Raw genomic sequence first — 13,033 nt, forward strand, 5'->3', positions numbered from 1 at the left:
AAGCTTGAATAAGAGAGTGTTTTTTTTTTTTCAGTTCTTCTTCAACAATTCTTCATGCTGCCACACCAACATGAGTGGCAAAAGAATTGTAACGGGAGATAGATGTGTGTGTACAAGACTGATATGACTGTAATCAGTTCAGTGTATAATGGCATTTGGCTTGGAATCAAGTGAAACCTGCCTGTTCCTACCTGCCCAATTCTTTACAGGTGCAGAGAGTAAATGTTACTTCCATGACACTGCTTAAGGTCTATCTGACTGGTTGTCTTTCCATCTGTCTATCTGTGAACCATTTTTTTCCTTATCCATCTTTCTCCTTATCTTTCTTTGTGTATAACTCTCTCTCTCTCTCTCTCTCTCTCTCTCGCTCTCTCTCTCACACACTCTCTCAGGATTGTGGAATAATAAGGTCTTAATGTCACTGGTGTTATGAGGATTGGAGGTTGCATTTTGGTCTAGAGAAGTTAATTTATCTTACGCAACATGTACTCTCCTAAGTTGATGGAATGACGAAGCTTTCTTTATAAGGTCAGATGTGTGTCTAGGGTCTAAAAATTCAAGAGAGCTTGTGTCATGTCAAAAGCGCTTGTGTGAGGAGGTCAGGAGATACCTGCATTTGTTTAACTCAAGTCTAAAGGAATATAAAGACATATTTATAGGTCTAAACGCTTGAAGATAAATAGTCCAGTGTCTCAAAGCTGTCGCATGCACAAAAAGTCAATTAAAGTATGCTTTGACAAGCTAGCCTTCGACAGTATGTAGATGCTTAGCGTATGCTTTAGGTTTAACCCTAACCCTAAAGCCCAAATTGTACTTTGGTTTTGAACGCTTGTCTGCATATAGTCGAATACTAGCCTTTCAAAGTGTACTAAGTTTAACTGTGCGCATTTACAGGCAGTTGGTGCATGTGCACTACGACTGCTATGAGAGAATTTATCTTCATGTGTTAAGACCCATAAATATGTCTTTATATTCCTTCAGACTCGTTATACAAATGCAGGTATCTTCTGACCTCCACACACACGTTATTGATGTTCACATCCACTCTTATTTTCTCCTCATGTTTAGCGGTGACTACATCTTCTTCTAGCGCTTTTTCTTAAAAGCGATGGCTCAGTTGTGAGTGTTGCCACCTTGTGGACCCACTAATTATGGCAAAAAATATCAGATGCATGGAAGTTCAGAGTATGCATGATTAGAACAATTGGGCTGCATGCATTCAGTGCTCAAGCACTCTGCTGATGACGAAATTTGCTTCACGCATCCTGTACCATATACCCAGCATTCGCGTCTGACCGAAGTATACTTTGCAAATGTAGTATCTCGCTAGCTGAAGGGATGTAAAGGGATGTAACGTCAAAGGCACAGTGCGGGTAATTTTTGGGAGATGAAAATTTGCTTGTCTGTAAATCGGAACATTGTGTCATAATTTGAGTGTTAAATCATTCTGAACTCTTTGATTTAAAACGCTCATTTTGTTTACATTATATCTTTCTTACAATTGGACTTAAATCATGACTTTAAAAAAAAAAAATCTCCCAAATTGGAATGCCCAATTCTCACTACTTAGTAGGACCTTGTGGTGGCGCAGTTACTCACCTTAATCCGGGTGGCAGAGGACAATTCTCAGTTGCCTCCACTTCTGAGACCGTCAATCTGCACACAGTACAACCTGGATTCAAACTCGTGACTCCAGGGGTGGTAAGCAGTATCAATACTCCCTGAGCTACCCAGGCCCCAAATCATGTATCATTGAGATTAAAGTTAATGTTATTTGCCAAGTGGCAATTTGTTGATGTTAATTTTGGACCCTGTGTTTATGTGATTATATACATCCGGTCCCTTATCAGGCTAATTAAGCCTCCTAGAGGGATAAAGGCAGATGGCAGACGGTGGTGCGATGAGAGAGAGATAGTTTACGGACATGTCCGTCGTGTGTGTTTGTCTTTTGCTTCAGTTTGATATTAAACTATTATTTATATTATCAAGCTGGTTCTCGTCTCCTCCTTTCCGTTGAACTACGTTACATATGGGTATTAAATCTCTGTGGTGGAAAACTTGTTTGAGCTGTAAAAGAGGGCTAACCGGGTATGGCAGAAGAGCATGTTTATCCTCTATAGTTTGAGGTTGTTCTACTGGTCCTAATCTCAGTTCTTCACAATTTAACCGCCATTTATACTGGCTACAGATAGAAGTATGGTGTTTCACACGTATGAATGTTCAAATGGTATTGTCTTAAGAGGAAAGCGCTGGGTGTGACATGCTCATGTGTTAACTTGTTTGTTTCTGGCTCTGCCCATATCAAGCTCATTTCCCAGCTTCGAACGTCAAGTGTCACTGTTTAAAGTCCTTGCAGTTTTATAAGCAGTGGTCGTGTGTGTGTGTGTGTGTGTGTGTGTGTGTGTGTGTGTGTGTGTATAGTAAGAGAGAAAAATAAACACTTGATGCTTGATCTCTTGGCCTGCTCAGAGATCACTATAAACAATGGCTGATGAAATTTGCTCTGGATGAAGAACAGTTTTTCTTGAGATGTGTTAGGAACCAATATAGTGGTGTGTTTGCATATTAGTACACTGTGACTATCAACTATGCATAGGGGTGTGTGTGTTTGTGTGTGTGTCTTCTCAGTACCACACCTCTCTGTCTTATGACATGAAAACAAATTTGAGAAGTGCAAACTCTTCCATGCAACATTATGTGAAACTGCAACTGTTTCATCACAGTTCCAGGGTGTAAGTCAGCATATTGCTGATGTGTTAAAATGAGCTAGTCAAGGCACTTAAATGCCTTCACAAATCATTTAAGATCTTATTTATAAAATGCAAGAAGGCAGAGATCTATGGAGACATGGTGGTGCTCATGCAGTAAATGCCAACCAATGCCAACAGAGGCAGAGAGCCTGTGCTGCCATGATTGGAACATAGCAATCCCACCATTGGAAACAATTGGAAAGGCAGCTGGTGAGAACACTCCTAGTCCTAGCTGAATTACCGAACATAATGGTTTTCCACCATTAATGAGCCCCAGTGTTTTAGAGTTGTTTTTCAGTTTGCCACAAATAAACTGGAAGCGTCGTCCGAGGCCAGAAGGACCAATGGCACCCTATCAGTAGAGTAAGTATCATGTTTTGTTTGTTACTATAGCTACTATATAGAAATATATAGGCTATATGACAAAGTTTTCACACATACCCGAGTTCGCTGGAAAAAAACAGGCACAGACGATGAATTCAGATATTGACCCTTTGTTTCTTTCGATGGTCTGAAATCCTCAGGGGTAAAATGTTTACTGCACACCTAATATTTCAGAGAATGTAATGGTGTACTGATATCCAGGTTCAGCGCGATAAGCAAGAGCTTCAATCGCTCATAATCAAGTAGGTTTTTCCCGTGTGCATTTTCTTTGGGGATTCTGAAGTTTGAATCATCCAGGATACACACACCAAATTACTATTTTGAACACTACACTTATACAAATACAAATCTACAGCAAAGACAATTAAACATCTGTACAGCGCTCCTTCTCTTGTAAACAATGAAGCGCTTCCTGCCTCCTTCTCCACATATCGCGTGACCTCACCAACGAGCGCGCGTCACAGAGATGTGCAGAAGAGAACATTTGTAGTTAAAGTATGTAAGTATTGTTTGGTTTCACAAAATAATTAATCGTTTGGATTCAGAACTTTATTTGTCATGAGTCGTGTGGATTATTTTGATGCAACCTAAATATGCATTTTGGACCATAAAGAAATTGAGTACATTCACTTGCACTGTTTAAAAGAGGAGGCCTGAAATGCAATCCTAAAAAGCTTAAATTCTGTTGTGATGATGAAAAACTCAATACATCTTGGATGGCCTGAGGGTGAGTAAAATATCAGCAAATTTTCATTTTTGGGTGAACTATTCTTTTAAATGGGGACGCTAAAGGTTGTCCCAGGCACTGCAAATCCTGTTGACATCACTACAGTGGTATACCAACAATAACCAACAAAGAAACCGTGTAGGTATGAACTTTTCAAAATCATAAAGGTTCAATTGATTGTTTTATGAATCTTGGTGTGTGTTTGAACTAAATGGAATGCTGAATGGTTTGTTCATCAGCATTAAAGTACAGTTCCTGTGAAGCACCTTTCAAATGGTAAACAACAAACCCAAGAGTGTCACAAAAAATTTCCAACAATCATTCATGATGGTCAAAGCAGGAGCAGAACCCCAATATGTGATTTTTTTTGCATATGTTTGCATTAATTACTTTGATCATAAATACCAGTGTGTTCCAAATGTTTACTGTTAACAAAGACAAAATATCAATCTGTCAAATGGTTCACCTAACTTGAAACAGGAGTGTCTGTAATGACTGTTACTCATTCATAGGTTTGGATTTTTTAAATTAGCCAAATCTCTTGGTTGATCTGAATTTTTATGGGCCATACATTCAAAATAATTAAACAAACAAATCAATATTTATTTGATTTCAAATTAGTAAAGTGGGGAATTCTCTTTTGGTCTCAGGAACAGAATGATATTAGTTTTAGTTATGTATAAGGGGTGAAGAGATGGGTAGATATGGATATGCCTGTTGGCAATGACTAGGTGTTTAACATTTTTTTGTTTTGCTCATGTCTCTAAGCTGCAGTCATGTTTCTCTTGAGATTATATAGAAAATAAATGGAGACTTGCAACTGAGAGTTTAGAAAAAGACCCCAGTACATGGGTCTTCTCTAGAGTTTCAAAAGAGATTTTAATAAAATCACAAACTGTGTTATGATTTTCCAGGATACCAGAGCCAGCAATCAAAAGTCAGAAATTCAAATATGAACTCTTTCCGAGAACAAATAATCAGCACTCACAAAAATTGCTCTTTAGCTAAACTTGATTCAGTTGTGGACAGTGGTTCCTCATGTTTGAAATGAGTTTCCTTAACTTAAAATTACTATGTAATCTCAACACAAATACTTTGGGTAGAAATAACCTAATTGAATTGGTTAAACCCAACAAAAATATGTCAGTGTAATCTCTTTTTTTCTTTATGTACTAACCAGTAAAAGGGAATGTTAGCATGCTAAATACATGCTGGTTTGAAGCTAGGGATGGGCGGATCGATCCTAAAAGTATCGATACTTCTGATACTGGCATTGTATCGAAAATATCGATCCTCACACAAAAATATAGATTCTAAATAACAAAAATTTAACCAGGGATATTATTATTTAGTTACCATGAACAATGATCATTAGCTTCAAAGTGAAATAAAATGGATTAGGCTATATTAGCAAATACTTATGCAGGATGGGAACTGTTTGTGCTTCCTCTCATCTTAACTTCATAAATGCTGAAAGACACAAGCAGACAAGCACTTGTAACGTCGCAAGACTCGTGCAAACAAGAGGGATCAGTGTCTTGTAGAGGTAATGTTATAAAATCAGAGAAACAGCTTCTGGAGTGTAGTCTAGGGCAGGGGTGGGGAACCCTGCTCCTGGAGGGCCACTGTCCAGCAGAGTTTAGCTCCAACCCTAATCAAACACACCTGCCCTTACATTTTTCAAGTAATCAAGACCATGATAAGTGTCCTCAGGTTTGTCTGATTAGGGTTGGAGCTAAATTCTGCAGGACAGTGGCCCTCCAGGAGCAGGGTTCCCCACCCCTGGTCTAGGGTATATATATATATATATACGCCGAATGCCCTCCTATCTATTTTAGGATTTTGCGTATGCCCACCTGATAAAGTGATGATACGTGTGGCCGCTAGAACAACGAGCTTTTGACCCGGACCTTTTTCAATCTAATAACGCGATGTCGCAGCACCATGGAATGAATTATTGAGTGAATTGTGTTTTATTGTTATTATTTTAAAAAATGTACAGAGACTCTCTCAAAACACGCACGGAGATGCACTGGGGAGCACAGGCAAGACAGGCCCTGTCCCAAATGGCGCACTTCATGCAGACTTTCGGTCTCGTGGACTTAAATTGCGCGTGCTCGCTGAGTCTACGAGTCCGTAGGCCGTCCCATTTAGCATTTTAACGCTCTGAAGTGTGCTCAGCAGCGCCCCCTTTGTACCCTTGAAACGGTCTTCCGCGAAGCCCGCATAGATCCAGGCTTCACGCACTTCAAGTACCCAGGAGTCCTTGCGAAAGGCCAATCAGACAACTGGTGTGAAGAGCTTTAGCTCACGGACACAGACAATTGATAACATGGCTGAGAAGAAAATATTTAAGTGTAAGTATCATTATGGTTTTTATGACTGTGTACATTTTACCAGTTGTTACCTACAGTTTATACAAACATTATGGTCATCGACCAGTGGTTGATGTCTCAAACATAGTAATAGCGCTGAATAATAGGCTGATCGCATAACGATTCATTATATAGAACCGAATGGCAGGGCTTTACTGAGTCATATGTAAGTGAAGTATGGATATTTAAACCTGTAAATTAAAAACGACATAAAAAAAACAAGGTACACATAAAAATATAAAATACATATACATATATGTATATAAAGAAAAAGAAAATTAAACAGTAAATCAAATAATAATGACTTAATGCATTAACGAATTTTGACAAGTTATATGTTTATCTACAAAGTCAATAACATTTACTTGCTTACCCTTTCCTCCGTGCATAACATCAGCATTTGTATGCATGAAAAATAATCTTGTCTTCTACGACGTCGGAGTGTATAAATGTGATTTCTCTGCATGGCAAGCCATCTCGCAAACACAATAGTAAAAACAACAACAATAGGCAGCATATTTCCCCGAACCGAACCTGCAGCTCCTGTCCAACAATAACCACGCTTCACAATCGAGTCTGTGCCAAAAATACTTCTCAATGCGCCCTTGTGGACTTGCGCGAGGGGCCCTATAAGTCTGCACTACATGACGTCACCGAAGTGTGGACTCTGAGGAAGTCCTCAAGTCCTGAGTGTGCCATTTGGGACAGGGCCACAGACAGTTCGACTGAGCTGATCCACCAATCAGAATGTTCATTTCAGACACGATTGGATATTTGCTAACCAATCATATTTTCCGTTTCAGTAAGGGGCGGGACATTTCCAGTGTATGACACACAAGCATCCCTGGAGAAACTACAATTTGCACTGCATATTTATTTCCCTGCTAAACGTAAATATATGTATATAAATTTAAATGCAACTTATGCAATTACATTTTGTGAAAATACTCCATGTTATTGCACCCCTGATTTTTTTTCTTAACAGGTGGATCTTTTATTTTGGAACCCATTATTTTACTACAGTAATATTGTCACACTAACCATGGTTAATTGTGTAGTAACTATGGTTGTTATTTTTGTAAGGGTAAACAAAACAGAAGTCTAATAATTTTCTGTTTAGGATAAAAAATAATGACTTGAACAATGACTAAAATATTATTTTAAATTACCCATTTTATCCAAAGTAATTGCAAAAAATCGGTATCGGTATCGACGATATTGGACTTGAAATTATTGGTATCAGATCAAAAAGAAAATAAGTGGTATTGCCTATCCCTATTTGAAGCACTACAGAGTGCAGTTTAGTACCTATACTATGGTTAGAACAGCATTTTCCTAATACAGTGAGCTATCAATTTCATGTGCTACATGTACCCATCCTCATCATTAGCTTAAGTTCTGCTCTTCGCCATAATGGTAATATTTACTCTCCCAATGGAGTCCCATACACAGTGTGCTGGGAAATGGAAATTCCCTGTCCAGTTTCATCAACGCTACATTAACACTCCAAAAAGTATTCATGTAGTTCCAACTCAAATGGATTAGGTCAACATCTAATTTTATAAATTTAAATGGACAGAACACAATGAAATTAAGTTGTGACTAAATGTTCTAGAATTGTGTTGCTTTAGTTTTAATCAAGTAAATTGATCAAGCAGAACTTTAGTTTTTTTTATTTGAGAGCTAAGCAAACCTCATTCATTTGACTCTTTACTCTTACTGTACAGTATATCAACAATTGTCCCATTGCTGTCTATTTAGTATTTTTTCCTAAGAAATTTTAGAAGAAACATCTCAGACCAAGTTGATACTTTATTGAAACATAACAGAGAATTTAGTTAGGTCTCTTGAAATGAGAAAGAACAACCTCTGCACAATAACATTTTCCTATGGGCTAAAACATGCTTCAATATGAGAGAGCAGGATCTGTTTAGAAGGGGCCAAAAAAAGCTTTTTGTTAGAGCTAACATTTAATATGCAAAATATACTGTATGTACATATAAAACAATGTTTGAAAGCAAACAACACAGCCTTAAGGGTCTGACTGCATGCTAAGTTTAATAATTTACTCTGCCGTTTCCTTGTTAAGAAAATAAAGATCTGCTCTCAACAAAAATGCGTTACTAATTTGATTGGGTTTCGTGCAGTTTGTGGGACAAACATTATCTTCCAACCCTATGAGAATTATTTTATGAGACTGTAAATATCTGCATATCAAATGAACATGATGTCTTATATATTTGTGTCTGGGCGTGCTGAAGCATTACTCTGTGGTTCAAGCATGTTTCAGCTTGCTTGTTTCAACAGCTAGAGAAAATTCAAGAAATCTTAAGGAAAGCTTAAGGAAAGAAAATAATAAGTGCATTAAACTGCTGTGGAAAAAAATAGTCAGTTTTAATCTGGACACTTGCGAGCTCTAGCCAATCAGATGTCTCTTTACAATGAACACATCTCACTATCTACTGTTGAATAAATTAACTGGTCGGACCAACCCACCGGCCAAAACCAAGTTGGATGTATAGTAACATGAGTAAAAAAATACATTGTTAGCCTATTGTAACATAAAACTTAAATTGCCTATGGAAATTTATGTTGATGACTAAGAGGATTTCAAATACTTTTGTATTTTATTTTAAAAGCAGGCCAAATGGAAAGGTGAACCAATTTTTAGGTGAATAATCCCATTTTAACAATTGACTTCAGGTTGTCTACCTTATAAAAATAAGGTTGACATTACATTACAATAAATGTAATGTAATGTAATTTTGCCAAACTCACTTGTGCCTAGACATAGCGAAAATACCAAACCTTTCAGGCCATGAGTTAATTCTTCTAGGTAGTTAGACAAGACAAATTTTCACAAGAATGCAAGTCTATTCTTTGCATTCTTGGCATTAAGAAACACCCTTTGTATGTAATTGCATCGGAAAGAGCAGCATCGACATTATTCAAAATTTCAGAAGAAAGTCATACTGGTTTGCAGCAACTTGAGGTTGTGTAAATGTGACAGAATTTTACATTTGTGTGAACTAACTTTAACTTTCCTTTTAATTACAGAATCCATGAAGCAAGCAGTCTGCTGTTGTCCCATAACACATGACCTTTTTGCTGACCTCAAAGGAAAGGAAACATGAAAAGAGAGGGATAGCGTATAGGCCCACAGTACCCTCACTCTGTTGCTGTGTTTGCACTGTAAGCACATATGGCACCTTGATAAGATCTTCCTAAAAGTTTCTCCAGAACACCAAAGCTTATCCCAACAAACTTTACCACATGTCTGTTTATTGGGGATACGCAAAAAGCAGTTAGTCATTCGGGCATGTCATTTTCAGCACATAACAGAGATCCATTCGAATTTCTATATTTACTTAACATTCTGCATTTGTCTCGAGGCAGTAACTGATTAAATGGCAATGAAGAGGTGAGCTGCCGTTAGTGTGAGCAAATAGGATGTGGCTTGGATGATATGAATATCTGTATGACATCATAAGTACTTGGATAAATACGGAAAAACATTACACTTTATAAGATACATTAAACTGATGTGAGAATAAGTCCTGGCAAGTTTTAGAGGTGGTCTATATTTGCATCTTATTTGACATCCTGGTGCTCTTAAGAGAGACATGTGAGTGAAGCTGGCAAATAAGACTAACTGTCATTACCTTGACACTAACAGAAAGAGAAAGAGAAAGATTAAATTTTGTGGTATATTCACAAAATAGACTATAGGAATATGATCATTAATATAATAGAATATCTTACTAATAATTCATAATATTTCATAAATATTTCATACTCAAATACTTTTTATATACAGTCATCAAACTGGGTTCAACTTATTACTGTATGGAAAAAGGCAAACTGTAAAAATAACTTGACCACATGGAAAGAACAAGACTTATGTTAAATACTTTGTATACTTTTTTTTTACTTTAACCATCGTACCTAAACAGTACTGTCCCACATATTCACTGCTGTTAAAAAAACAGGATGAATAAGCATGCGCTGAAGTTTACATCATCTGTTTGTCATACATGTGAATGAGATTTCAATGTCTACAGTCTAATACAGGGCTTATTCATGCAGGTCGTGATTAATATGCAAGCTACTGTTACTTCCTTGTTGATACCCCATAAAACACAGTTTTCTATCTCAGATTACAGGTTTGATATATGTTTTAAAATGCAGCTCATGATACATGTTGTCAATTGCTACTACATTTATTAATACAAAATGTTTAAATATCTCCTACATTGATAAATAAATGTTTAATGTCATACTGATCTATTTCAACTAACACACACACACACACACACACACACACACACACACACACACACACACACACACACACACATATATATAAAACCATTGTGGGATTTCAATTGGTTCAGTATCATTTTGCTCCAGGTGTTTTAAGGATTTAAAATGAATGCATAGTTTTGTAGGGTGTTTTTCATTGGGTGTGAATTTGATTGTGTTTCCATGAGCAAGATAATAAACCCTAATAATTGAGCTCTCACAAGTTTCATCTGTACAATCACGTATCATGTTTAAACACAGTGATTTAGGAGACTTGACTTTGCTTTAAATGCGTACAGCACATTTTCTAACGTATCATGCAGAGTATGCGGAGATATATAATAACAAATATTGAAACATATTTAATTAGCATTTAAAGAAAAGTCCTAGTTAAAAAAAAAACAAGTAGAAATGACTTTATTAGGTTGTAACAGTGACAACAATGATTAGCTGTTGTCAGTGTCTCTAATGAGTTCCTGTAGTCAGCATACAGGTCGTGAAAGCAAATATAAACACACTGCCTGCTCAAGCAGGAGTCTCAGTGTTGGGATAACTAAACACTGAAGCAGGACTCTGAAGAGAAGTGTGTTGGGTGGGTGTGTGATGGGGGAAGGGGTTAAGAGTTTGCCCCTGTTTACAGATAAAACTGAAAACTGAATGATGGTATCTCTAAAGCCGTCTCTGGCTAAGGAGAGATGCTGTTTATTTTCTCATACATGTATCTTTCTAAGCATTATCTTCTCTTTACTGTTTCACAGTGAACACACTGATCCTTTAATCAGGGAACTCTGACTAATACATCAAAATAAAATAAAAACTTTACAGAGAGTAAAGGTGAAAATTAGAGCTGCATCTAGTTTGTTGATTTACATTTTAATTTGTTTCTTGAATTTTGGCTATTGCAAGCAAAATATAGCAACAGCTCACTTCTATTTTAGACCACTTGTTTTAAAGTATAAAAACTATATGCAAATACACAATTGGAGTTTCACGTGCAAATCAGTGTTTTGCAAATAAACAAACGAACAGATTCAGAAGATCACTGTTGTCATTTGTCCAGTGATCAGACAAACTTAAAATTAATATCATCTTTCTCTTTAACATTTAGGCAACATCACATGTAACATTATAATCATGTAGCTTAATATGACAAACATGTGGACCTAACATATATTTATCAGAATGTTAAACAGTGAAAACAAGTAAATTGAGCCACTTTCTAAACTGAGATTGAGTAAATCCTTTACAGTTAAAAGACCAAATTTTCGGTTTTGGTTCGGAATGGGTGTTCACAGTTTCCCCCCCCCCCATTGTGGTATATTCTTACAAAAATTCTAAATGAACACTTTCAGGGTAGGCCAACTTACCGCTGTATCGGTGACGCCTAATATTGATATGCAAATCGCAGGAATCTTGTGAAATGCGATCGACCTGATGCAGAAGATTTACAACGTGAAAAATCATTTGACAGCACAATAATAACAAATGTCCATGTTTGATCTATGCGTCTGTGTTGTTGTCACGTGATAACGGTAGCCTTTATCTAGAATATTATCTTAAAGTCTCATACATTTTGAGCGCAAGATTTTCCTGCAGAACCCTTGCACTAAATCAAGTGTTTCTAACCGATATTTCAGCATGCAATAGAACAGATCAGCAGCTGAAACATAAAAAAAACACATCACATAATTTAAATGCATGTCATTCATTTATATTTTTTATTCCATTTGACAACATTGCCTAGGCTACATGATTAGATCGCTTAAAAGGCATTCACAACTTGCACACAGTCTGTAGGCTATTAGATCAAAAGAATATCATATTCTTAATTTAAATAAGCTTCATGTAAATAACACTATGATTTAGAATAAGATTGAATAGTTAAATAATAATAATGCTATATATATATATATATATATATATATATATATATATATATATATATATATATATATATATATATATATATATATATATATACAGTACTGTGCAATAGCCTTAGGCACATAAGATATTTCACAAAAACATTTGTCTTAAGATGGTTATTTATATCTTAAGCTTTAGTGTGTCAATAGGAAAAATAAATGTTAGACTCCAAAACAGTTATTTTGCAAATAGAAAATATTAGCATAGAAGAACAGGGAGCCCTGCAACAGATGTCATGGCCCACATGACATCTGTATATATATATATATATATATTTAAATAATTGTCAAACTCTAAAAAGTTTGTTAGGTTTAATAAGCAAATCTGCTTTATCAATGGTCATCAAAGATCAATCATGAAGAAAAACTCATTAAACATTATTTAGTTATTATGATCCATAAAATAGTAGATAAAACACGCACCGTTAATTCCATCACAATTCCAATAGCTACAGACAGAGTTTTTCTTTTATTGTAGACATGGATGGACCAACGCAACAAGTGTCATTGAATATTAAGCTCCTCCTTTCAAGTGTAATCCAATCCAATGCCCTGTCACAGGTAAAACCG

Source organism: Xyrauchen texanus, chromosome 16 (assembly GCF_025860055.1).
Source record: "Xyrauchen texanus isolate HMW12.3.18 chromosome 16, RBS_HiC_50CHRs, whole genome shotgun sequence".
NCBI classification, from domain to species: domain Eukaryota; kingdom Metazoa; phylum Chordata; class Actinopteri; order Cypriniformes; family Catostomidae; genus Xyrauchen; species Xyrauchen texanus.